The 25,204-nt window shown below is 45.6% G+C and overlaps 1 long non-coding RNA gene across 1 annotated transcript; it reads left to right on the forward strand.

The window, feature by feature from the left end:
- The first annotated feature begins 7,156 nt into the window (after positions 1-7,156).
- Positions 7,157-12,192, forward strand: LOC137535682 (uncharacterized). Its single transcript, XR_011024443.1, has 3 exons — positions 7,157-7,266; positions 10,953-11,157; positions 11,582-12,192. It is a non-coding gene; the product is annotated as an uncharacterized lncRNA (long non-coding RNA).
- Positions 12,193-25,204: the final 13,012 nt, after the last annotated feature.

Here is a 25,204-nt window from a genome sequence, read left to right on the forward strand (position 1 = left end):
AATGGAGAGAAATGATCCTCTCCAGATGTATTTGCATAGCGTATTTTCAAAGCCACACGTCTGCAAAATAAGTGAAGATCCTTGACCAACTCAAACTTATCCAGATCAGCTGTAATTGAAAAGCCCAATCCAAGACTGAGCACGGTAATATGATGTTCATTTAATTCAAAGTCTGAGATATTGATAATTTGCTTTTGCATCGTCTCCAAAGAAATCCCCTGTGATCCCCCTAGTGAGATTTGCCCTGCTTGGTCTGTGGCCCCTGTTTGTCCTTTTTCTCTTTGTGTTTGTGGGTGCCCCCTTTGTTTCTCGTGTCTTGCGGGTCCAATCCTAAAAAAAGACGATGAAGATGAACCATGTGATGGGGAGCTATCCCCCAGTGAGGTGCGTGCATCAGACTGTGGAATACTGGAGGACAGTGACTCCGAAGAAGAGGATGCTGAAGGAGCATCCTTCCTCTTATTTGAAAAGATGTCAAAATGTGCTTGAGAAATATCAGGTGCACCATACTTAAGGTATTGTGATTTGTGAAGGGTGAGCAAATCAGATTGTGAGTCGGTACTCTGAAGAGAGGACAGAGAGGAACCCTTAGGCCGGTTGGGCACAGGTGTTGGTTTGGGGGGATGGGGATTCCTGGGTTTAGGGCCAGCAGGTAGACGTGGTGTAATGGGATTGGGATTGGGGTGAGGGTGAGGGCGAGGATCCCTCCGAGGTCTGGTGTTAGTCCATCTGTAAGCTTGTCCCATAGCGTAGGCCAAACGATCTCGTTCAAATTTTCTTTCTTTGATATCCACTATATTTCTATTATAGCCTTCTAAATGTTTTTTCAATTTTTCTTTCCTCTGCTGGAGAAATGGGTGTTCTCTGAGGGGCTCCAATTTACTATCAAATTCCTTGATCTGAGTATCAATGGTCGTAATTTCAATTTGATGTAACTCGATCATTAATGTCATCATGACCTTGGAGCATCCCTCAAAGTTATTTTCCCATCTCTCCTTAAAGGAAGGTGTAATCTGCTTAGATTGGGGAAAAATTTGTACTCTCATACCCATAGGTGCAAATTTTGCTTTAATGTATTTGTTCAGATAAGTGATATCCCACCATTTCTTAGACTTGCTCTCATATAGTTTTTGTAATTTAAAAAAATCGTGTGAAATTTCCACTTCAATTTTACGAGTAGTCTGCGCAGTGTCACTTTCGGCCTGGATGCGCTCCACCAAGTCGTCCCAACCCAGTGAGGTGGCCATGGCCCCCGCTGCCCCACAGCCTCCCACCGATGCCCCCCCCCCCCCCCCCCCCCCCGGCAGGACAAAACAAAATCACAGAGATGAATAAAAAAAGAGAAAATCACCAAAATAGTCAACATTTGACCCAATGGATATAAAGGTGCTGCCACCCGACTATAACACAATTTAGACAAATGGGTCCTAAAAATTCCTATCACAGATAATCCTCCACAAGTCTAAGACTTCTCAATATGATCAATGTAAGACTAAGGAAGCAGGAGGAAATAAATTATATATAAAAGTACAAATTTTATTAATGACCAAAATACAAACACATATATATGTAAATCTATTTAAAATTGACCAGAACACACAGGTGGGCCACCATGTCTAGGCCAGATGGAAAAATGTAGGGGATCCCCTAAAAAAATATTGATAGTGCGCAATCCATCAAATATCTTAATGCAAAAAAGGGGGAAGCAACTCCTAGCAGGTAACATTGAAACAAAAGACCTTGGAGAGAAATATATCATTGGTTTTAAAGGCCAAGTGTCCAGGACCTAAATGGAAAAAGACATCCTAGTAGAAAAGCACAGGTGTATCGGATACTGGCTGTGTTGCTGCAATGTTTCATTGGTTTTAAGGGCCAAGTGTCCAGGACCTAAATGGAAAAAGACATCCTGGTAGAAAAGCACAGGTGTATCAGATACTGGCTGTGTTGCTGCGATGTTTCATTGGTTTTAAGGGCCAAGTGTCCAGGACCTAAATGGAAAAAGACATCCTAGTAGAAAAAGCACAGGTGTATCAGATTCCGGCTGTGTTGCTATAATATTTCCAGTGATTTGCAGGATCAAAAGGCTGAATAACGGCTGATAGAGAGATTCAATCCATCACAATAGGTGGTCTTACTGCATATGTTATCACAAAATAATTGATGTGCAGGTCCACAGGTCAGGCAAGCTGTCTCATTTATGAGCTATAACAATGGCCAGGTGCACAGAGGTAGATTGATAGGCACACACTGTATGTGGCAAGCACTTCGGGCTAATAAACAAAAATGTATATTCACAGCAAGCCTGACACATCCGCAAGCCCCAGGAGCAACAAGCAATTCACCAGAGTTAGTGCCCCAATCAGAAGCACATTCTGAGACAGATTCACAGGCAAGTGTTTAAACCACAGACATATGCAGGTACGGATGGTGTGATATTAAAGTTGATATAGTTCATTCATGGAACAATCCGCCAGGGTCATCCCTTCAGCAGCATCAACTTGATATAGACAAACTCAAAGTTCCAGCAAACAGCATATAGCAGCATATAGGTGCATCCTAGGAAGCTGTTTCAATGATCATATGGTAAACAGTGGTTACTCCATAGGAGGCTGTTTTCAAGTCACCAGTAGAAATGCATATCATTGAGGTATACTCATCTGAGTAGCTGGTCACTGCAAAGTCCATCCACAGGAGCCCATGTGCTGCCACCACAAGTGTGTCTGGTCACAAAGAGAGCCTTAGAGGCCAACCGGTTTCACTGGTGAGATTACCAGCATCATCAGGGCAGGCTCAGAAGTTTTGCTGCCTGTGGGAGAGAGGAGCCGGCCTAAAATGGCACTGGGCGGCCAGTTGATATAGTTCATTCATGGAACAATCCGCCAGGGTCATCCCTTCAGCAGCATCAACTTGATGTAGACAAACTCAAAGTTCTAGCAAACAGCATATACGCATATACGCGTTCCCTCCTACCTGATCCGCTTGGCGGTTGCGGACGCGAGGGAAACGCTGTGCGTGCACTTGTACGCATATATGCGTTCCCTCCTTTGATCCGCATCACCGCATGCGGACGCGGGGGGAACGCCGTGCGTACATGCGGAGAATTGGATGTATCACGCCTCTGCCTCCACCTCTTACTCACCACCTGCATTCTGTGGTGGTGGGGTGGGAGTGGTCATGGGGGGGCGTGGTAGCATCCTCTGGCCGCCCAGTGCCATTTTAGGCCGGCTCCTCTCTCCCACAGGCAGCAAAACTTCTGAGCCTGCCCTGATGATGCTGGTAATCTCACCAGTGAAACCGGTTGGCCTCTAAGGCTCTCTTTGTGACCAGACACACTTGTGGTGGCAGCACATGGGCTCCTGTGGATGGACTTTGCAGTGACCAGCTACTCAGATGAGTATACCTCAATGATATGCATTTCTACTGGTGACTTGAAAACAGCCTCCTATGGAGTAACCACTGTTTACCATATGATCATTGAAACAGCTTCCTAGGATGCACCTATATGCTGCTATATGCTGTTGTTTGCTGGAACTTTGAGTTTGTCTATATCAAGTTGATGCTGCTGAAGGGATGACCCTGGCGGATTGTTCCATGAATGAACTATATCAACTTTAATATCACACCATCCGTACCTGCATATGTCTGTGGTTTAAACACTTGCCTGTGAATCTGTCTCAGAATGTGCTTCAGATTGGGGCACTAACTCTGGTGAATTGCTTGTTGCTCCTGGGGCTTGCGGATGTGTCAGGCTTGCTGTGAATATACATTTTTGTTTATTAGCCCGAAGTGCTTGCCACATACAGTGTGTGCCTATCAATCTACCTCTGTGCACCTGGCCATTGTTATAGCTCATAAATGAGACAGCTTGCCTGACCTGTGGACCTGCACATCAATTATTTTGTGATAACATATGCAGTAAGACCACCTATTGTGATGGACTGAATCTCTCTATCAGCCGTTATTCAGCCTTTTGATCCTGCAAATCACTGGAAATATTATAGCAACACAGCCGGAATCTGATACACCTGTGCTTTTTCTACTAGGATGTCGTTTTCCATTTAGGTCCTGGACACTTGGCCCTTAAAACCAATGAAACATCGCAGCAACACAGCCAGTATCTGATACACCTGTGCTTTTCTACCAGGATGTCTTTTTCCATTTAGGTCCTGGACACTTGGCCCTTAAAACCAATGAAACATTGCAGCAACACAGCCAGTATCCGATACACCTGTGCTTTTCTACTAGGATGTCTTTTTCCATTTAGGTCCTGGACACTTGGCCTTTAAAACCAATGATATATTTCTCTCCAAGGTCTTTTGTTTCAATGTTACCTGCTAGGAGTCGCTTCCCCCTTTTTTGCATTAAGATATTTGATGGATTGCGCACTATCAATATTTTTTTAGGGGATCCCCTACATTTTTCCATCTGGCCTAGACATGGTGGCCCACCTGTGTGTTCTGGTCAATTTTAAATAGATTTACATATATATGTGTTTGTATTTTGGTCATTAATAAAATTTGTACTTTTATATATAATTTATTTCCTCCTGCTTCCTTAGTCTTACATTGATCATATTGAGAAGTCTCAGACTTGTGGAGGATTATCTGTGATAGGAATTTTTAGGACCCATTTGTCTAAATTGAGTTATTTTTATCTGTAATATGTTCCTCCTCTTCCTTTTATTTCCCTGCCTAGCTGATCACTTGTGTTTACATGCAAGGCTGAGGTGACTCAGTGGTTGGATGTGTAAATAAAAAAAAAGACTCTGGGAGGAGGGCAGCTAATGAATACACAATGAGCAAGAGAAAGGAGGCTGGGAAAACAAGAGTCAGGGAGGATATGATGTCAGCATTAGCTTGGCAAGATGGCCCCTGCCTAGACTAGGATTTTCTGCTTTTTCTTTGTAAAATTCACAGGAATCATTACGTGGATAGCACAATACATCTGTTATGTAAGTAGAAGTAGTATTTACCTACTTATATATGTGTTTTTTATTTCTAGGTTAGCATGGATGTCGCTTGTTCTTTAAGTGATAAAGATGCTAAGCCTGCATTCAAAACTTTCAAAACGTTTTCTGCTGTTATGATTTGGAGTTATCACATACTTAAGGAACACTGGCCCTTTAGTAGTCGTGCCAAAGAATTGCATGCTGGGGGTTCTTTTTATCTGTAATCTATTCCTCCTCTTTCCTTTATTTCCCTGCCAGCTTCTTATCTGAAACCTAATTCCCTACTCACTTCTGTTTACAAGCAAGGCTGAGGCGACTCAGCGATTGGAGGAGACAAGAAAAAAAGTAAAGGGCAGAAATGACATCACGAGTTAGCCTTAACTGTGGGCAAAAGACATGGCCCCCACCAGGAACAGAATTCTCGTAATTTACTATATAACATTCACTGAAATCAAAACGTGGACAGTATAATACATGTAATATGTAAGTTGATCAAGTATTTATCTACTTATATATGTGTTTTTTTCCCTGGCATAGTATGGCTGATCCTACTGCTTTAAAACTGCAGTGGCCAATTAGGGAAAAAACAGCTGGTCTTTAGGGGGGTTTAACACTGCGGTCCTCAAGTGGTTAAAAGGAAACATCCATATCCCTCTCAGTTTAGGTTCCCTTTAATGGGAGAGGAGAGGAGACAGAAGTGAGAGGACAGGTGTTCTTTTAATGAGGCAGTGGGAATTAGGGGGACTTGGAATCTCTTTTGCAGTGCATACCATAGGGTTAGGATTAAATTATGTGTATGTCTGTCACAGTCCTTGTGGGTAATGTGCCTTCCCAGGACTTGGTGAACTCAATCTATTCTTGCATGGCATTTATCAAAGAATAAAACCCTGCCTATCTGTTTCAATTGTCCTAGGATTAGACATGACAAGGTCCATGACCTTGCTGTGGTCTGCTTTGCTGCAGAGAATATTTGGTTTATTTATTAACTATATACCGCACGAGCGACTTAATATCTACACCCCTTGAGGCTTCAGCTAAAGTCACAGGGGCATAGATACTAGTCTTCTGGCTTCAAAGCATGCTGTGCGTGTACATCCTCATCGCCGTGTGTTAGAATAGTGTTTCTCAACATTTTATTGGTATCTACCCCTTCTAAAACCCTGTACTCACCAAGTCCCCCCTAGCATAGTAAACATGATCACAAGTACCCCTTGACAAATATATATTTAATCGTAGTACATGATAATTGGTTCTAAACCATTTCCAAGCAATTACTGTTGCTTTTAATTAACTAAAATACTAATTTGGTGTTGTTTAAATAAGATTTATCAATTTCTAAAACTCTAAATTTGTATTCTTAGTTAATTATATCAAGCCCGAGTACCCCCTGGAACCATCAGAAGTACCCCCTGGGGTACGCAGAACTACTGCGCCTGCGCAGTACAGCCCGGCGGACGTCCGATGACGTCAGCGCGCCGGCGTGGGACGCAGAAGTGCCAGGAAATGGAGCACAGAAGAGCCTGACCTGGCAGCCGGCCTGGCCAGGTCGGGTCGGGCACCGGAGACCACCGGGAGCCTGCGGAGCGGCGGCGAGGGCACCTCCTGCCTGCCACGGCCTGGAGGAAGCCCCAGGTAAGTGGAAATTTATTTTTATTTTTTTAATCCCCTCCCTGAACCTTCCCTTTAAAATGCATAGAAGATGAAGTAATTATTTTAAAATATTACAAAGACAAGAGAATTTTAGTGCCAAGGAAATCAATAATTCGATCGCTGCCGAGAAAGGACAATGTCCAAAAGTCCACACATATAAAAACTATTAAAAAGTCAGCGCAGATCGTAAGCGAATCCACTGCTTCACAATCAATCACATTTCACCAAAGTGGTCATTCAGTTCTTATATCCAAGTGGTAGACCGTCACCCAAACACACACAAGAAGCCAAGTAAATCATGTTGCATAAGGAGTCATGAATGAATCAAGCAAGAAAGATTTCTGAGTACAAATTTATGAAGATGTTTAAGACATTAACAGAGGGTTTAAATTGTGTAATGGGATTCATGACTCCTTATGCAACATTGGCTTCATGATCTTCAGAAACCTGCTAGATTTCATGTTTGCTTGCATGAGCTCACTGGCTCCAGCCTGCTGATCACCTGACATCTAACTGCTAAACAGTAACCAGCACAACTGCCATCTTTGTGTTTACTATTTACCTGCATCAGTGTTTTTCTTCAGTTTACATCTGGAAATATGCCTGAAGAAGGGGACTAGATCCCAGAAAGCTTGCATTGTTTAACTTTATCAGTTAGCCATTAAAAGGTATTACTTTTACGAGACTTTGCTTTTTTTCTACCTACATAGCACAGAATGCAACTCCGCTCTTATGCTGCCTACTCTCCCTCCCCTTTGCCATAGAACAGTACTATGGTACAGGTAAGCAGCATGTTTATACTGTGCTCGTTCCACAATGGTTAAGGGTGACCTTTATTTAGCTTGTGTACAAGGCTTTTCATTGGGTGACAACTATATATTTTGTGTCACAGATTACATCAAGGGTTCGAGATACCAGCAATGGTTCCCTTTGTTTTTCATAGCAGGACTGCTACTGGAGTGAGTCAGACATTCCTGCTACTGTCCATGCAGCTGGAAGACCAGGAGCACTGAGAGTAGTCAGTATTTACGGTCTTTGAGAGTGTATGGTAGGAACACAAACTGCTATTGTAACTTGTCATTGCTGTCTGCAGTCTGTGCAGGTGCCAGGTGTAATTGAAACTCCAGCAGCTCATTCTTGCCTCTAGTCATCACAAAAATGTCTTTCTCTGCTGTTTTTCTAATGGAGCAATTCCGCAGTAGACATTATTACTGATATTGTAACTGATACTGTAACTTTTTCTGCTTAAGTGAGCAATTAAACAATAATTCAAACTAAGGCAATTACAGACACCTAAATATGTCTACTCTCCAGCCCCATCATATATTGATTCAATTATACGTTTTATTGAAAGCACCACTATCACAAAAAAATTGTAAAATTTAAAATATATACTGTACATTACAGTATAAACTGTACATTTCTCCCTGAGTAAATTGCCCTATCAATTGCTTTTTCCCTATGCTGCTGTCACTTACAGTAAGTAGTGAAAAGCTGACAGATCTGACAGATTTAAGACTAGTGCATCTCCTCATTTAAGATTCCCAGTATGACCTTTGTTCTTTACAGAAAAGGGGACAGTTTTTTGGTTATGAAAGCAGGGGCGTAACTAGACTTAATAGAGCCCCTCTGCAAAAATTATAGCATGAGGCCCCTTGGTCCCCGAACCCCATGTGGATCACATGATTGAGAGCCAGCGAATGGCAGCAGAGAGTGTTCTGCTGTAAAGCAGCCTCTGGAAGCAGGAAATAATTACACACGGTTTTAGTGTGCAAACAGGGAGGTTTCTTTTCTAACTGGCTGCCTTTGCGGTTGGGGAGAAGGAGGTGGAGGGGCCCCAAAGCCTCTGGGCCCCCCTGCGATGGCTGGGGTCGCAGGGGTGATTGATACACCCATGTATGAAAGGTTGGCTGCCCATGTAGCTGTAGGAAAGCATTGCTAGGATCCTGGAAAAGTGGTAGGAGTGTGTATTCTGCTGCAACGTGCTGCTGCTGGCAGCCCAGCACAATGACCACAAGGGAGTCCTGTGGCTGCTGATCCATCTACCCTCTACCACCGGGGATCAGGACAGATCCATCTCTGGACGTGTTTAAATCCAGACTGAAAACCCACCTGTTCAGTTTGGCATTTGCAGAAATATAACTTTTGTTGTATGAATACTTTATCCTACTACCAATTACTGAATCTGTGAGCGCCTAAGTGCTTTGAGTCCTATGGGAGAAAAGCGCTATAGAAATGTTATTGTTGTTAAATGTGCTTGCCTAGTATTTACAGTCTCTTACCCACTACCTGTCACCACTTGTCACCTGTCTACCTGACACTAGACATCACCCACTGCTAACACCCGATAGCCATCACCTTGTCTCTAGCCATCACCCACTGCTGCTACCTGTGGCTAGCCATCGCATGCCACTTGTTAAAAGCCATCACCTGCTGCTACCTCCCACTAGTCATTACCTACTATTTTTCACAAGCCATCAACTGCAACTAGGTGCCCTTCCTGCCACTAACAGTCACTCGCTGCTGTCTGCCACTAGCCGTCAACTGCTACCAGCCTCCTACTTGTCGCTACCCATCGCCCACAACCTGTCACTAGCTGTCATCTACTACCTGTCACTTTATGACACTCACTACCCAGCACTGCCCATCTCTGGCTACCTGGCACTAGCTGACCCCAGCTACCTGGCACTACTCAACACCCACCACCTGGTACTAGCCATTGCTGCAATTACTCATAGTAGCCAGTAATAAGGAATTGTATTCATTCCTTTACAAACAAACTCTGGCTGTTATGTGTCCTGCACATCACTCTATGCAGAGCCGGGACAAGGTCCTCCAGCACCCAAGGCTGAGACACCAAAGTGCGCCCCTCCATCCCTCCCACCCCAGCTGTCACACACTGATTGCTATTAGACTAAGAGGTGCCACAGGGCCCACAACCTCCCCAACACCTTAATATCTAGTTATCTGGCTTGCAGTCACTTCCATGTATCCCCTTTTCTTATTTCTTTCTGCTTCAAACACAATTAGGAATGACAGCTGAATGAATTGTGCGCCCCCTCCTACACTGCGCCCTGAGGCTGGAGCCTCTCCAGCCTATGCCTCGGCCCGGCCCTGACTCTATGCACCTTGTGCTGATTTGCTGTATAAGCTTGCATATGACATAAAAACAGACTTGTGAAAAAAAGAACAGGAAAGGTCTCTGTTTAACTAAAATATTTGAAATAGGCCAGACTGTTTGTTCTGAAATCTTCACAGACTATTTTCTGTCTTTATTTTACCATCACAAGTAAATGCTGTAATCTCTTTGATTTCACTGTGTACCAGGGGCGTAGCAATAGGGGGTGCAGAGGTAGCGACCGCATCGGGGCCCTTGGGCCAGAGGGGCCCCGAAGGGCCCTCCCTTAACTACAGATTTAGCTCTCTATTGGTCCTATGCTCATAATAATGACTTCTGTAGATACTTTGAATAGTGGTAATCATTAACAAACTGTTCCCCATCCCCTTCTTGCACCTCTGACACTGTAGTTGCCATTGGCAGATTTTGGTGCGCCGTATAAATTGTTATGTATAGAGTGCTTGGGGGGCCCCATTGTAAAACTTGCATCGGGGCCCACAGCTCCTTAGCTACGCCACTGCTGTGTACTTTTCCCTTCATACCTCAAAATTGTCATTTCCAGCTCCCGGTGACATCACCGGAATCATTGTGAGCATACCTTGTACATTTCCATGTAAGCTTTCCTCCCTCTAAGGTTTTTAACCATTTATTTTCCACGGGGAGACAGTCACTGGGAAAGCAGTGCTGTAATACAACACTCAGGAAAGCTATTTTCTGTGGACACTTCAGGAGTATGGAGAAGAGAGAAAGATTTATTGAAACGTTAAGGAAAAAAGTGACATTTGCAGAAAAAAAAAGCTGTGCAGGAGCCTTATGCCAGAAGCGGCTGGGTCAGCTGCTAGTTTCACCACAAGACTATTCTCCTTGTTCTGGCTATGAAAAAGGCTTTGTGAAGCAGCACTGAGAGCTCAGTGGAAGCTCTGTCACCAGTTCAGACTCCCAGAGACAGAGGCACATTTAAAAAAACCTTCTGCAGCACTTCCTTCAAATATATGTAAACACATGCGCATACGCTCTTCCTGCTATTCACTGTTACCTTCCTTTACCTCACCACTCTTCAGCCATTTAAATATTTATAACAGGAAATAGCTTGTAACTGATTAACATGAAATAGTAGAAGTAGGATGGCAAATCCACAAATCCCTCAAATCTTGAGAAATATTTGAGATCCGTGGATTTTAATCTCAATGTAATTTCCGCAATTCGAATCCAACTAATTTTTACCTTGCGATGTAGAGACTTTGCATCCCCATGCCTCACAAGAGCAATGTTGTCCACGCACCTCACGAGAGAGAGAGACCAACACTGACCCACCAGACAGAACGATAGTCCCAGAGACCCGTTGCTGCCTCCCGAGCTGCCGCCAAAGCTGCTGTGATGCTGCCAGAGAGACCAAAGAGACCATCATGAAACCACCTGCCTCCTGCCTTGTCTTCTTACAGTAAGTAGCCAGTGCCACTATATTATAAGGCCGGGAGCATTACCTAGTTCTTTATAAAGGGGGCATCATCGGATTGAGAGTCTCTACTAAGTGGCACTACTGAGGTGCACTATAAACTGAGGGGCTATTTTTACTAGGGGGGCTCTATACTGAGAGGGCATTACCTAGTAGTAGTATAGTAAAATAACATTACTTTTATCAGAATTTAAGAGGGACTACTGAGGGAGGGGGCATTACCTAGTCTACAAAGGGGGAACTATGTACTTAGGTAGTATTTCTATCTACTAAGGGGGGCCAATACTGAGGGGCTGTATCTAGTTTACCAAGGGGGCACTATTTACTGAGGGGGCAGGCATGAGAAGAGCAGAGGCAAGGAGCTATACAAATGTAGGGATGAAATGTAAGGATTTTGTTTAACTTTCAGGCAGAGCATGCCAGTATCACCTCATATTATGGCATCATCTCCACCAGCATCTGGAACCAGTTCCAAATTGCACAAAATGAAAATTATGCAAATTGCAACCTGTGTTCAGCAAGATATCCAGACGAAGAGAGTCACAGCAGCATGGAAAGATTTGAAAGCCAAACAATTGTCCAAAATTTCAGGAACTGAAATGTACACGTTCACCATTGCCAGTATTGCCTCCAGCTTCACCCTCAATTGCAAGCCCTCTGTCTGTCAGTGCAGATTTACCAACCGAAGACAAAGACGTCCCAGCCCAAGATGAATTTCCTTCTGTTGGGAGTCCTGTATCAATGTGTAGTCAAGCGCCTAATCTAGGATTAGCTGCTAGTCCAGCTCCTAGGCCAGGATCAGCTGATTCGTCTTTTACAAGTCCATTCAAACTGCCCCCAGTGAAATGCAAAGCAGTACTACCACCTTCTAAACAGTGGACTGTGGCGGCCTTTCTTAAAGCGGACCCAAACCACAAACATTTTTAATTCAAAATACCCTTCTCTTTTCATAACTAGGGTTATACAGGTGGCAGCCATTAGCAATTCCTCCTTTGCTGGACACCATCTACTCCACCAGTTTGCCGGATTCTGTCCTGGCAATATGAAAGGAAGGGAGGGGTTCCTCCAATAAATGTAAAATATTTTATATTTGTCATTCAGCTTAAAAAAAGGCTGCTAATTATTCTTATAATTTAGAAAATAGATTTTATTTCTGAAATCTTGTATTTTTAATTTGGGTCCACTTTAACAAAATGCAAAGTTTTACACTTGGAGACAAGTGGTAAAACAATACCACGATTAGTCGCTGAAATGATCTGCAAAGATTACCAACCACATAGGAGAAGATAAAGGTTTAAAGTGACACTGAAGCAAAAAAACAAACAAAAATAAAATCTGGATAATTAGTAGAACATTACTAGCAAAAAAATGGTCTCATATTTTTTCAGTTATATAGTGTTTTTTTTTTTTATAACATTGCATCATTCTCTAATATTTGCAATTTACACACTATACTCAGCATTCTAAATGATGTCACAGAGCAAGCTAGTGAACTTTTGAACTTTACTGTGCAGAAAAAACAAAATACAGTGACAGACAGTTGAGTAACAAGCTTCAGAAGACAGAGCTCTCTGCGAATTTGAAAGTCATGGAGCTCAGATAAGCTCTTTTGCATGAATAAAAACTGGAGTTTATGAACTCTTCCTGTACTGCAAACAATAATAGACTCATATGTCTGCTGCCAATGTTTTATTTATTAGATGTACTACATATACAAATCATCATTATATCATAAATGTATTTTCCCTTCAGATTCTTTTTAATCTCTAGTTGCTGCAGAACCTTAGATATGAAGTAGAAACCAAAAGCAGTCACTGATTTGTTCCTGAAAGAATAATGTATTGCTAGCCACAGAAAGCTCAGAAATGTGTATGATTTGGCAAGAATTGTTGATATTACAGTACTGTGAAAAAAAAAAGGCAAAATCAGTCATTATGGAAAAAAAAGCTGTCCCTTTTGTGGACGCTGGCAACTTTGTATTTATCTTTGGGCACAAACGTAATTACTGCCCTTTTCATTTATTCTGCTTTCCTCTGCCCCCTTCATAGTCTACTGCATGTCACATGATGTCATGCATAATGACGGAAGACTCAGGGCCAAGCAGCAGAAATGGATTAAGAGGTAATTGGGCCCTAGGCAAGGTAGTAGATTCGGGGCCCCCTTATGGTCTTTTTGTTAAGCTAAAGTGGAAAGACATCAGAGAAGGTGGCTGGTGGGCTCCTTAACAACCACTTGGCCCCCAGCACCTGCATAGGTTGCCTGGTGAATGATCCTGCTCTGGCCAGGCAGCAGAGGAGAGCGGACACTTATAGCTAATGGATAGGTCAGAACTGGCACGGAAGAAACCAGTAGTGACTTCCTTCAGTGCCAGTTCCAATCAGCAGGCAACTGGCATTGTCATTAGAGAATAAAGATGGCAGCCTCCATATTCCTCTCACTTAAGGTTTTCTTTAAAGTGAACCATTGCATAGCTTTGTTTTTTATATAAAAGCTATATCGATCTTCTGCTCTGAGCCAGCATTATGTACTGACCTCTAGTTTGCTTCTGTGGAGTCTCACTCCTCACTCTTTTGTTATAGCTTCTGTTAGTAGCTGGCTTTTTGTCATGTCCTCCCCATTGTGTACATTTAATAAAGCTGCAAGGGAATATGGGCATGAGTATTGCTGATAGTAGAATATCGGTCATTTTACTATCACCTCATCGTATCCTATTCTCCCATTTACCACTCTTAACCACTTGCCGACCGCTCACAGCCAAAGGGCGGCGGCAAAGTGGACGCTGAAAGGACTGCAATACGCCCAAGGGCGTTGCGTCCTTTCGGCATGCCGGGGGAGCGATCGCGCCATTGATGACGCGCGCTTCCCCCGGCAACTGGCTCCGCCCACCCGGTACGACAACCCGCCGGCCATTCGGAAGCGCCGGCAAGTTGTTAACCTTTCGATCGCCGCTGCAAAGTGTATAATACATTTTGTAATGCATACAAAGTGTATTATACAGGCTGCCTTCTGCCTTGGTGGTCCCAATGTCCGAGGGACCACCAGGGCAGGCTGCAGCCACTCTAGTCTGCACCCAAACACACTGATCTGCCCCCGCCCCCTGATCGCCCACAGCACCCCTCAGACCCCCCCCCCCCCCCTGCTCACCCCCCAGACCACTGTTTGCACCCAATCACCCCCCTAATAACCCATCAATCACTCCCTGTCACTATCTGTCAACGCTATTTTTGTTTTAAATTCCCTAAACTGCCCCCTGGGGACTCCTGAAGAGGAAGAGGACGAGGAGGGGCAGACGGCACCCCAGCAGATTCGAGAGTGCTGAGGAGCCACACGCAGGGAAGGACCTAGTGGTCAACCTATCCTCACATATCCTGACCGACTCTGAACGCAAGGTATTAGGACGTGGTCTGGGATTTGTTCCCACCCACTCTGGTAACTTGCTTGAGCTTGATACTGATCTATTTAATTTTATTAGGACATTGCGTATCAGGGCCTTTTTCAGCAAATCATCTGCCTCGCATACTCAGCCCTCCCAGACCATCAATCTCTTCCCACCAGACGTTGACCTCACCATGTGTAGATCTAAAAGTAAGTGGCAACCACCAAATTCGTCACCAGCAGTAGAGACGTTTATTAACCACTTGAGGACCTAGGGCTTTCTACCCCTTAAGGACCGGCCACTTTTTTTCCATTCAGACCACTGCAGCTTTCACGGTTTATTGCTCGCTCATACAACCTACCACCTAAATGAATTTTGGCTCCTTTTCTTGTCACTAATAAAGCTTTCTTTTGGTGCTATTTAATTGCTCCTGCGATTTTTACTTTTTATTATATTCAGCAAAAAAGACATGAATTTTGGCAAAAAAATGATTTTTTTAACTTTCTGTGCTGACAGTTTTCAAATAAAGTAAAATTTCTGTATACATGCAGCGCGAAAAATGTGGACAAACATGTTTTTGATTAAAAAAAACCCATTCAGCGTATATTTATTGGTTGGGGTAAAAGTTATAGCGTTTACAAACTATGGTGCAAAAAGTGAATTTTCCCATTTTCAAGCATCTCTGACTTTTCTGACCCCCTGTCATGTTTCATGAGGGGCTAGAATTCCAGGATAGTATAAATACCCCCCAAATTACCCCATTTTGGAAAGAAGACATCCCAAAGTATTCACTGAGAGGCATAGTGAGTTCATAGAAGATATTAATTTTTGTCACAAGTAAGCGGAAAATGACACTTTGTGACACGAAAAAAAAAAAAAAAAAAGTTTCCATTTCTTCTAACTTGCACCAAAAAAAAATGAAATCTGCCACGGACTCACCATGCCCCTCTCTGAATACCTTGAAGGGTCTACTTTCCAAAATGGGGTCATTTGTGGGGTGTGTTTACTGTCCTGACATTTTGGGGGGTGCTAAATTGTAAGCACCCCTGTAAAGCCTAAAGGTGCTCATTGGACTTTGGACCCCTTAGCGCAGTTAGGCTGCAAAAAAGTGCCACATATGTGGTATTGCCGTACTCAGGAGAAGTAGTATAATGTGTTTTGGGGTGTATTTTTACACATACCCATGCTGGGTGGGAGAAATATCTCTGTAAATGACAATTTGTTAATTTTTTTTTACACACAATTGTCCATTTACAGAGTTATTTCTCCCACCCAGCATGGGTATGTGTAAAAATACACCCCAAAACACATTGTACTACTTCTCCTGAGTACGGCGATACCACATGTGTGGCACTTTTTTGCACCCTAACTGCGCTAAAGGGCCCAAAGTCCAATGAGTACCTTTAGGATTTCACAGGTCATTTTGCGGAATTTGATTTCCAGACTACTCCTCACGGTTTAGGGCCCCTAAAATGCCAGGGCAGTATAGGAACCCCACAAATGACCCCATTTTAGAAAGAAGACACCCCAAGGTATTCCGTTAGGAGTATGGTGAGTTCATAGAAGATTTTATTTTTTGTCAAAAGTTAGCGGAAAATTGATTTGTATTGTTTTTTTCACAAAGTGTCATTTTCCGCTAACTTGTGACAAAAAATAAAATCTTCTATGAACTCACCATACTCCTAACGGAATACCTTGGGGTGTCTTCTTTCTAAAATGGGGTCATTTGTGGGGTTCCTATACTGCCCTGGCATTTTAGGGGCCCTAAACCGTGAGGAGTAGTCTGGAAATCAAATTCCGCAAAATGACCTGTGAAAGCCTAAAGGTGCTCATTGGACTTTGGGCCCTTTAGCGCAGTTAGGGTGCAAAAAAGTGCCACACATGTGGTATCGCCGTACTCAGGAGAAGTAGTACAATGTGTTTTGGGGTGTATTTTTACACATACCCATGCTGGGTGGGAGAAATATCTCTGTAAATGGACAATTGTGTGTAAAAAAATCAAAAGATTGTCATTTGCAGAGGTATTTCTCCCACCCAGCATGGGTATGTGTAAAAATACACCCCAAAACACATTGTACTACTTCTCCCGAGTACGGCAATACCACATGTGTGGCACTTTTTTGCACCCTAACTGCGCTAAAGGGCCCAAAGTCCAATGAGCACCTTTAGGCTTTCACAGGTCATTTTGCGGAATTTGATTTCCAGACTACTCCTCACGGTTTAGGGCCCCTAAAATGCCAGGGCAGTATAGGAACCCCACAAATGACCCCATTTTAGAAAGAAGACACCCCAAGGTATTCCGTTAGGAGTATGGTGAGTTCATAGAAGATTTTATTTTTTGTCACAAGTTAGCGGAAAATGACACTTTGTGAAAAAAACAATACAAATCAATTTTCCGCTAACTTTTGACAAAAAATAAAATCTTCTATGAACTCACCATACTCCTAACGGAATACCTTGGGGTGTCTTCTTTCTAAAATGGGGTCATTTGTGGGGTTCCTATACTGCCCTGGCATTTTAGGGGCCCTAAACCGTGAGGAGGAGTCTGGAAATCAAATTCCGCAAAATGACCTGTGAAATCCTAAAGGTACTCATTGGACTTTGGGCCCTTTAGCGCAGTTAGGGTGCAAAAAAGTGCCACACATGTGGTATCGCCGTACTCGGGAGAAGTAGTACAATGTGTTTTGGGGTGTATTTTTACACATACCCATGCTGGGTGGGAGAAATAACTCTGTAAATGGACAATTGTGTGTAAAAAAATCAAAAGATTGTCATTTGCAGAGGTATTTCTCCCACCCAGCATGGGTATGTGTAAAAATACACCCCAAAACACATTGTACTACTTCTCCCGAGTACGGCAATACCACATGTGTGGCACTTTTTTGCACCCTAACTGCGCTAAAGGGCCCAAAGTCCAATGAGCACCTTTAGGCTTTCACAGGTCATTTTGCGGAATTTGATTTCCAGACTACTCCTCACGGTTTAGGGCCCCTAAAATGCCAGGGCAGTATAGGAACCCCACAAATGACCCCATTTTAGAAAGAAGACACCCCAAGGTATTCCGTTAGGAGTATGGTGAGTTCATAGAAGATTTTATTTTTTGTCAAAAGTTAGCGGAAAATTGATTTGTATTGTTTTTTTCACAAAGTGTCATTTTCCGCTAACTTGTGACAAAAAATAAAATCTTCTATGAACTCACCATACTCCTAACGGAATACCTTGGGGTGTCTTCTTTCTAAAATGGGGTCATTTGTGGGGTTCCTATACTGCCCTAGCATTTTAGGGGCCCTAAACCGTGAGGAGGAGTCTGGAAATCAAATTCCGCAAAATGACCTGTGAAATCCTAAAGGTACTCATTGGACTTTGGGCCCTTTAGCGCAGTTAGGGTGCAAAAAAGTGCCACACATGTGGTATCGCCGTACTCGGGAGAAGTAGTACAATGTGTTTTGGGGTGTATTTTTACACATACCCATGCTGGGTGGGAGAAATAACTCTGTAAATGGACAATTGTGTGTAAAAAAATCAAAAGATTGTCATTTGCAGAGGTATTTCTCCCACCCAGCATGGGTATGTGTAAAAATACACCCCAAAACACATTGTACTACTTCTCCCGAGTACGGCGATACCACATGTGTGGCACCTTTTTGCACCCTAACTGCGCTAAGGGGTCCAGAGTCCAATAAGTACCTTTAGGCTTTACAGGGGTGCTCAAAATTTAGCACCCCGCCCACTTGCCAGGACAGTTAACAAACCCCACAAATGACTCCATTTTGGAAAGAATACACAACAAGGTATTCCATGAGGGGAATGGTGAGGTCATTGAAAATTTTATTTTTTGTCACAAGTTAACGGAAAATGACACTGTTAAAAAAAAATAAAAAAAAAAATTCTGCTAACTTGTGACAAAAACTAAAATCTTTTATGAACTCACCGTGCACCTCACATAATACTTTAGGGTGTCCTCTTTCCAAAATGGGGTCATTTGTGGAGTCTGTCCTGGCATTTTAGGGTCTCTGCAATCATTACATGTATGGCCAGTATTAGGAGTTTCTGCTATACTCCTTATATTGGGTATACAAGTAATGCACTCTGGGCTGAAAGGAAAAATGAACGGCAAACATACCTTGCTCCACATCAATGGCAGATCTTCCTCCACATCAATGGCAGTGATAACCTCAGGAGAGAGACACCCCGTGCCACCCTGCACTCAGGGTGAGCCACCAACTTATGTGACTGGGCCTCAGAACTTTAGTATACAGCATTATGCCTGTAGGATACAGCAATATGCCTGCCAATAGAGATGACTCTGTGTGGCATTAAAGCATCATCATAGGCCCAAATCACATATAAACCGGGGGTGTCCACACTCAAGGGAAATTCAAACATGCCGTCTTATATCGCCAACCCAGGACAGATCAGCAATATCAAGCATGGAAACCGATCCTTCTTCCCATTTTTATGCTTACCCGTTTGGTCTTCAAGCTTACCTCTCCTCTCCCTGCGACAATGTGCGAAAGACCACTGAGTGTGTGCCTACTCCTGTGTCTGGAGTTCCCTAGGTTCTAATAGTGTACCTGCTCGTGGTACCTCTCAAAACACGGCCCTACGCATAGACCAGGCTGGTCAGGACAGCGGGGACAATAATAAACGGTGTCACTCCTTGTTCCAGCCCTGCTGCAGACACGGCAACGTTTTCTTCGGATGCGTTGACCTGGGGCACACGGAAGCTGATAGGCGTAATGCCTTCCATGCAGTCGGCTAGTTGCATCTGGGGGGGGGGGCCTGGCACCTCCTGGATACAGGATGTCCATAATGATCTCTTCCTGAAATTGGAGGAAAGATCCAGTTCTCCCAGCCTTACTGTAGAGAACAAAGCTGTTGTAAACTGCCAATTGAATCAGATAAAAAGACACTTTCTTATACCAGCGTCTTGTTTTCCGGGTAACTAAATAGGGCGCTAACCTCTGGTCATTGAAGTCCACCCCTCCCATGTTGACATTATATTCGTGGACGACAAGGGGCTTTTCAATGACCGCAGTTGCCCGTTGAATTTGGACTGTCGTGTCTGTGTGAATGGTGGACAGAAAGTAAACGTCCCTCTTGTCCCTCCATTTCACCGCGAGCAGGTCTTCAGTACGCAAGGCGACCCTCTGCCCCCGTAAAAGTCTGGTGGTAACGAGCCGTTGGGGGAAGCCCTGGCGACTAGGCCGCGCAGTGCCACAGCATCGGATTCCTTCTAACTTTAAGTGCTGAAAGAGGGCCACACTTGTGTAATAATTGTCCACAAAAAGATGGTACCCCTTCTGGAACAAGGGTGACACCAAGTCCCACACAACCTTTCCACTGCTCCCCAGGTAGTCAGGGCATCCGACCGGCTCCAATTTTGAGTCTTTTCCCTCATAGACCCTAAAACGACATGTATAGCCTGTGGCCCTTTCACAGAGCTTATACAGTTTCACCCCATACCGGGCGCGCTTGCTTGGGATGTACTGTTTGATGCCAAGGCGCCCGGTAAAGCGTAAGAGGGACTCGTCTACGCAGATGTTCTGTTCAGGGATATAAGCATCTGCAAATGTTGATGACAGGTGGTCTATGAGGGGCCGAATTTTGTGGAGCCGGTCATAAGCAGGGTGGCCCTTTTCATGACAGGTTTTGTCGTCGTTGAAGTGCAGGAAGCGCAGGATGGACTCAAATCGTGTCCTGGACATGGCAGCAGGGTACAAGGGAACATGATTTACTGGGTTCGTAGACCAATACGACCGCAGTACATTCTGTTTCATTAGTCCCAAGTGAAGGATAAGGGCCAAAAAGATTTTAATGTCGGAAACTTGGACTGGTTTCCACCCGAAAGGCTGGGCATACATGCTCTCCGGGTGCTCGGTGATGAATTGTGTGGCTTTACGGTTGGTCTCAACCACAATTAAGTCCAAGAGAACCTGGGTGATGAACAGCTGCAAAAAGTCTAGGGCCGTTCCTAGATGAGCTGTCGCCACCTGGACTCCAGACTGGGCGGTGAAAGGGGGCACTACGGGTGCGGCGGAATCAGGGGATTGCCAATCTGGTTGTGCCAGCACCTCTGGGAGTCTATGGGTACTACGGGCCCGTCTTCTTGTTGGTGGCTGCGACGGGGGTACTACTGCACTTGCCACCGTACCAGTTTCAACTTCCATGCTGACGCTCACCACTTCGTCAGGGTCTACGGAAGCACTGGCACTAAGTCCAGGAGATGCTGCGCTGCTGGTGCCTGCCTCACCAAGAAAACTATCAACAGCGCTAGCACCACCCTGCTGCCCTTGAGGCGGATCCTGCGCCACCTGCGGTCTAACGACTTGGGGTCTGGTACGCCTGGCTCTAGCCGGGACCATAGCCTCGTCATCACTATCGGTCAGGGAACCACTGCTTTCTACAGGTTCAAAATCGGACCCGGAAGATTCGACGGATGATTCTTCCCAAAAGAACTCATCCGACTGGTCCATGTACCTGTATACCTCGTCATCGGAAAGCCCCCTTCTTGCCATTTTGGATTGCTAAATTTATGGGGTTTTCCTCCGAGACTACCCAGAAAAAAAGAGCACCTACCTAGCAAAAAGGGAGTATTTGAGAGGTATTGGGGTTGGTGGGAAGTGGGGTCTCAGAGGCAATCAAACAATCACGGGACAATCAAATCCAATTACAGCACAATCGACTCCAATCACAGCACAAGCAGATCTGATGCACTCGGAAGGTGATGGGGGGAGGGTGGGATTGGGTGTGGCGGGAAGTGGGGTCTCAGGCAATCAAACAATCACGGGGCAATCGAAGCCGATCACGGGACAATCAAATACAATTACAGCACAATCGACTCCAATCACAGCACAAGCAAATCTGATGCACTCGGAAGGTGGTGGTTGGAGGTGGTGGGGGGGTGGGGTTGGGTGTGGTGGGGGGGAGGGTGGGGTTGGGTGTGGCGGGAAGTGGGGTCTCAGGCAATCAAACAATCACGGGGCAATCGAAGCCGATCACGGGACAATCAAATACAATTACAGCACAATCGACTCCAATCACAGCCCAATCAAATCTGATGCACTCGGAAGGTGATGGGGGAGGGTGGGATTGGGTGTGGCGGGAAGTGGGGTCTCAGGCAATCAAACAATCACGGGGCAATCGAAGTCGATCACGGGACAATCAAATACAATTACAGCACAATCGACTCCAATCACAGCCCAATCAAATCTGATGCACTCGGAAGGTGATGGGGGAGGGTGGGATTGGGTGTGGCGGGAAGTGGGGTCTCAGGCAATCAAACAATCACGGGGCAATCGAAGTCGATCACAGGACAATCAAATACAATTACAGCACAATCGACTCCAATCACAGCACAAGCAAATCTGATGCACTCGGAAGGTGGTGGTTGGAGGTGGTGGTGGGGGGGGGGGGGGGGGTGGGGTGGGGTTGGGTGTGGTGGGGGGGAGGGTGGGGTTGGGTGTGGCGGGAAGTGGGGTCTCAGGCAATCAAACAATCACGGGGCAATCGAAGCCGATCACGGGACAATCAAATACAATTACACCACAATTGAATACAAGCGCAGCACAATCGAATACAAGCGCAGCACAGTCAAATACAATGCACTTGGACGGTGATTAGGGGGGGGGTCTGAGGGCGATTTGAGGGGATGGGGGGTTGATCAGGAGCCTGCACGGGGCAGACTGAGTCCTGATCTGATGAGAGGCAGACACAGGGGGTTACTGATCAAAGATCAGTTAGTGATTGCTGGGGAGGACAGATGTAAACAAACAGCAGGGGATGTAATCAGAAGGGGGGTACGAGGGCAATCGAGGGCCTGGGCAGGTGATCGGTTACCCCCGCGGGGCAGTTAGGGTCTGCTCTGATGGGTGGGGGTGCTGAGGGCTGATGGACAGGTGATAGACAGGTGATCAGAGGGGGATCAGAGGGGGATCAGAGGGTAATGTAGCTGTATACAAATGTATACAGTATACAGGGGGGTAGTCTGGGATGGGGTGTGGGGGTGATCTAAAGGTAGGGAGGGGGGATCAGGGGTGACTAGGAGGCAGTTAGGGACCTAAACTAAGGGGCAGCGTCGCTAGTTAGTGGCAGGTGGGGGGGGTGGGGGTTTTGCAGGGGTGCAAGGGTGCTGGGCAGGGGTCTGCTGGGGTGATCAGGGGGGGTATGAGGCCTGGGGTGGGTGATCAGGGAGGCTGTGGGCAAAATCAAGCTGCGTGCAGTGAAACTTACAAGTGCTTCCTCCTCGCTGGTGGTCTCTGGAACAATGAGACCACGAGGCGAGGAGGAAGCACGTATAAGGCACTTTGTTTACCTAACAAAGTGCCTTATACTCAGGGATTGGCTGATCCTGCGGATTCCTCCGCTCGCCGGCTCTGCTAAGTGGCCGGCGAGCGGAGACAAAATGCCCGTGCTTCGATCCCGGGCGGAGGATCGCGTCACGGATGACGCGATCGCTCCGCCCATGCCCTTAAATGGACTGCCGCCTCTGTGGGTGAGGCCGTCCTACAGGGCTCCACTTCCCCGCCGCCCCTGTGTAGTGGGCGGTCGGGAAGTGGTTAACATGGTCCAACGTGACCTAGCCTCGGTCGGCCGACAGGGACACCAATCATACAGTAACTTACCACGTCAGCAGCGCGAGGCGCTCAAGTCTTTGAGCAACAATTCTCAGTTGGTGTTCAAACCGGCCGACAAAGGCGGGGCCACTGTTATTATGAATGCCACTGACTACAGGCGTGAGGTGATGAGACAACTTAACGACACCAATGTATATCTCAAACTTCCAGGTGACCCCACAGCCGCAATCAAAAAGGATATCGATGCCCTTGTTTCAAGTGCCTCTGAGGTGGGCATCATTTCTGACAAACTCTCTGATTTTCTCTGTACTCCATTTCCTCTTATTCCACTCTTCTATATCCTTCCAAAAATACACAAATCACTGGTTATATCCTCCTGGCAGACCTATTGTGGCGGGCACTTGTTCGGTTTTTCAACCTCTGGCCATTCTTCTGGACCAAGTACTGCGACCACGGGTGACGGCTATGCGTTCTTTCCTACTAGACACCACAGACTTCCTCTCCAAACTATCAGGCTTTGGGTTCTTTCCGTCTCCAATTTTCCTCTGTACCATGGTTGTCACCAGTCTATACACTTCCATCCCACATGACACAGGCTTAGAGGTGATCCGACAGAATTTTGACAAATTATCATTACAATCATCATTGGCAGACTTCCTTATGGCCCTATTGAGTCTGGTTTTAAAACGCAACTATTTCTGCTTTGAGGGCACACACTTTCAACAGCTACAGGGCACGGCAATGGGGAGCAATGTTGCTCCGGAATATGCAAACCTCTTTATGGAATTTTTTGAAGAGACCTTTGTTTACACGCACCAGCTATACCTCAGTCAGACCTTGTGCTGGCTGAGGTATATAGATGATATCTTTTTTATCTGGTCCGGTTCTGAATCCCAACTACTTTCTTTCAAAGAGGATCTAGATCACTGCTCCCCCACCATTTCTTTTAGCCTAGACTACAGTGCCAATGAAGTCAATTTTTTTGACGTAAGGGTCCAAATGGTCGATGGGAATATAAGAACTGCCCCCTACAGAAAGCCACAAACACTGGTCCACATGACAGCCCAGGGGCCCCAGGTCTCTCTCACTCACTGGGGCCCCCAAACCACCATGCGACACCTAGAGGGAAGTGCGGGCAAGCCCTGGACCTCTCACCTCCAGGGAACTCACCCCACCACCTCTAAACTGAATGCCAACTGCAACAAACACAATTGCTAACTTCCAGTCAGAGCAATATCCTGCCTCTATCTGGCCAGCAGACGCTTGTCAGCCAATCAGGTGCACTGTCATACACCCTTTGCCTGCTGTACCATACCTAGCAGGAATTACATAGATTAGCATTCAGGTGGGAGGCTTCAGTTGGACGCAATCGTGAATTGCGTCGTTTAACAGGGACGCCCCGTGTAGGCACATCTCCCACACGGTCCCCTCCCTAACCACTCACCTGTCAACCGCATCGTAGAAGCTGCAAAAAATAAAATTTAAAATCGCAAACACTGGTCCACATGACAGCCCAGGGGCCCCAGGTCTCTCTCACTCACTGGGGCCCCCAAACCACCATGCGACACCTAGAGGGAAGTGCGGGCAAGCCCTGGACCTCTCACCTCCAGGGAACTCACCCCACCACCTCTAAACTGAATGCCAACTGCAACAAACACAATTGCTAACTTCCAGTCAGAGCAATATCCTGCCTCTATCTGGCCAGCAGACGCTTGTCAGCCAATCAGGTGCACTGTCATACACCCTTTGCCTGCTGTACCATACCTAGCAGGAATTACATAGATTAGCATTCAGGTGGGAGGCTTCAGTTGGACGCAATCGTGAATTGCGTCGTTTAACAGGGACGCCCCGTGTAGGCACATCTCCCACACGGTCCCCTCCCTAACCACTCACCTGTCAACCGCATCGTAGAAGCTGCAAAAAATAAAATTTAAAATCACAAACACTGGTCCACATGACAGCCCAGGGGCCCCAGGTCTCTCTCACTCACTGGGGCCCCCAAACCACCATGCGACACCTAGAGGGAAGTGCGGGCAAGCCCTGGACCTCTCACCTCCAGGGAACTCACCCCACCACCTCT

Source organism: Hyperolius riggenbachi, chromosome 10 (assembly GCF_040937935.1).
Source record: "Hyperolius riggenbachi isolate aHypRig1 chromosome 10, aHypRig1.pri, whole genome shotgun sequence".
Taxonomy (NCBI): domain Eukaryota; kingdom Metazoa; phylum Chordata; class Amphibia; order Anura; family Hyperoliidae; genus Hyperolius; species Hyperolius riggenbachi.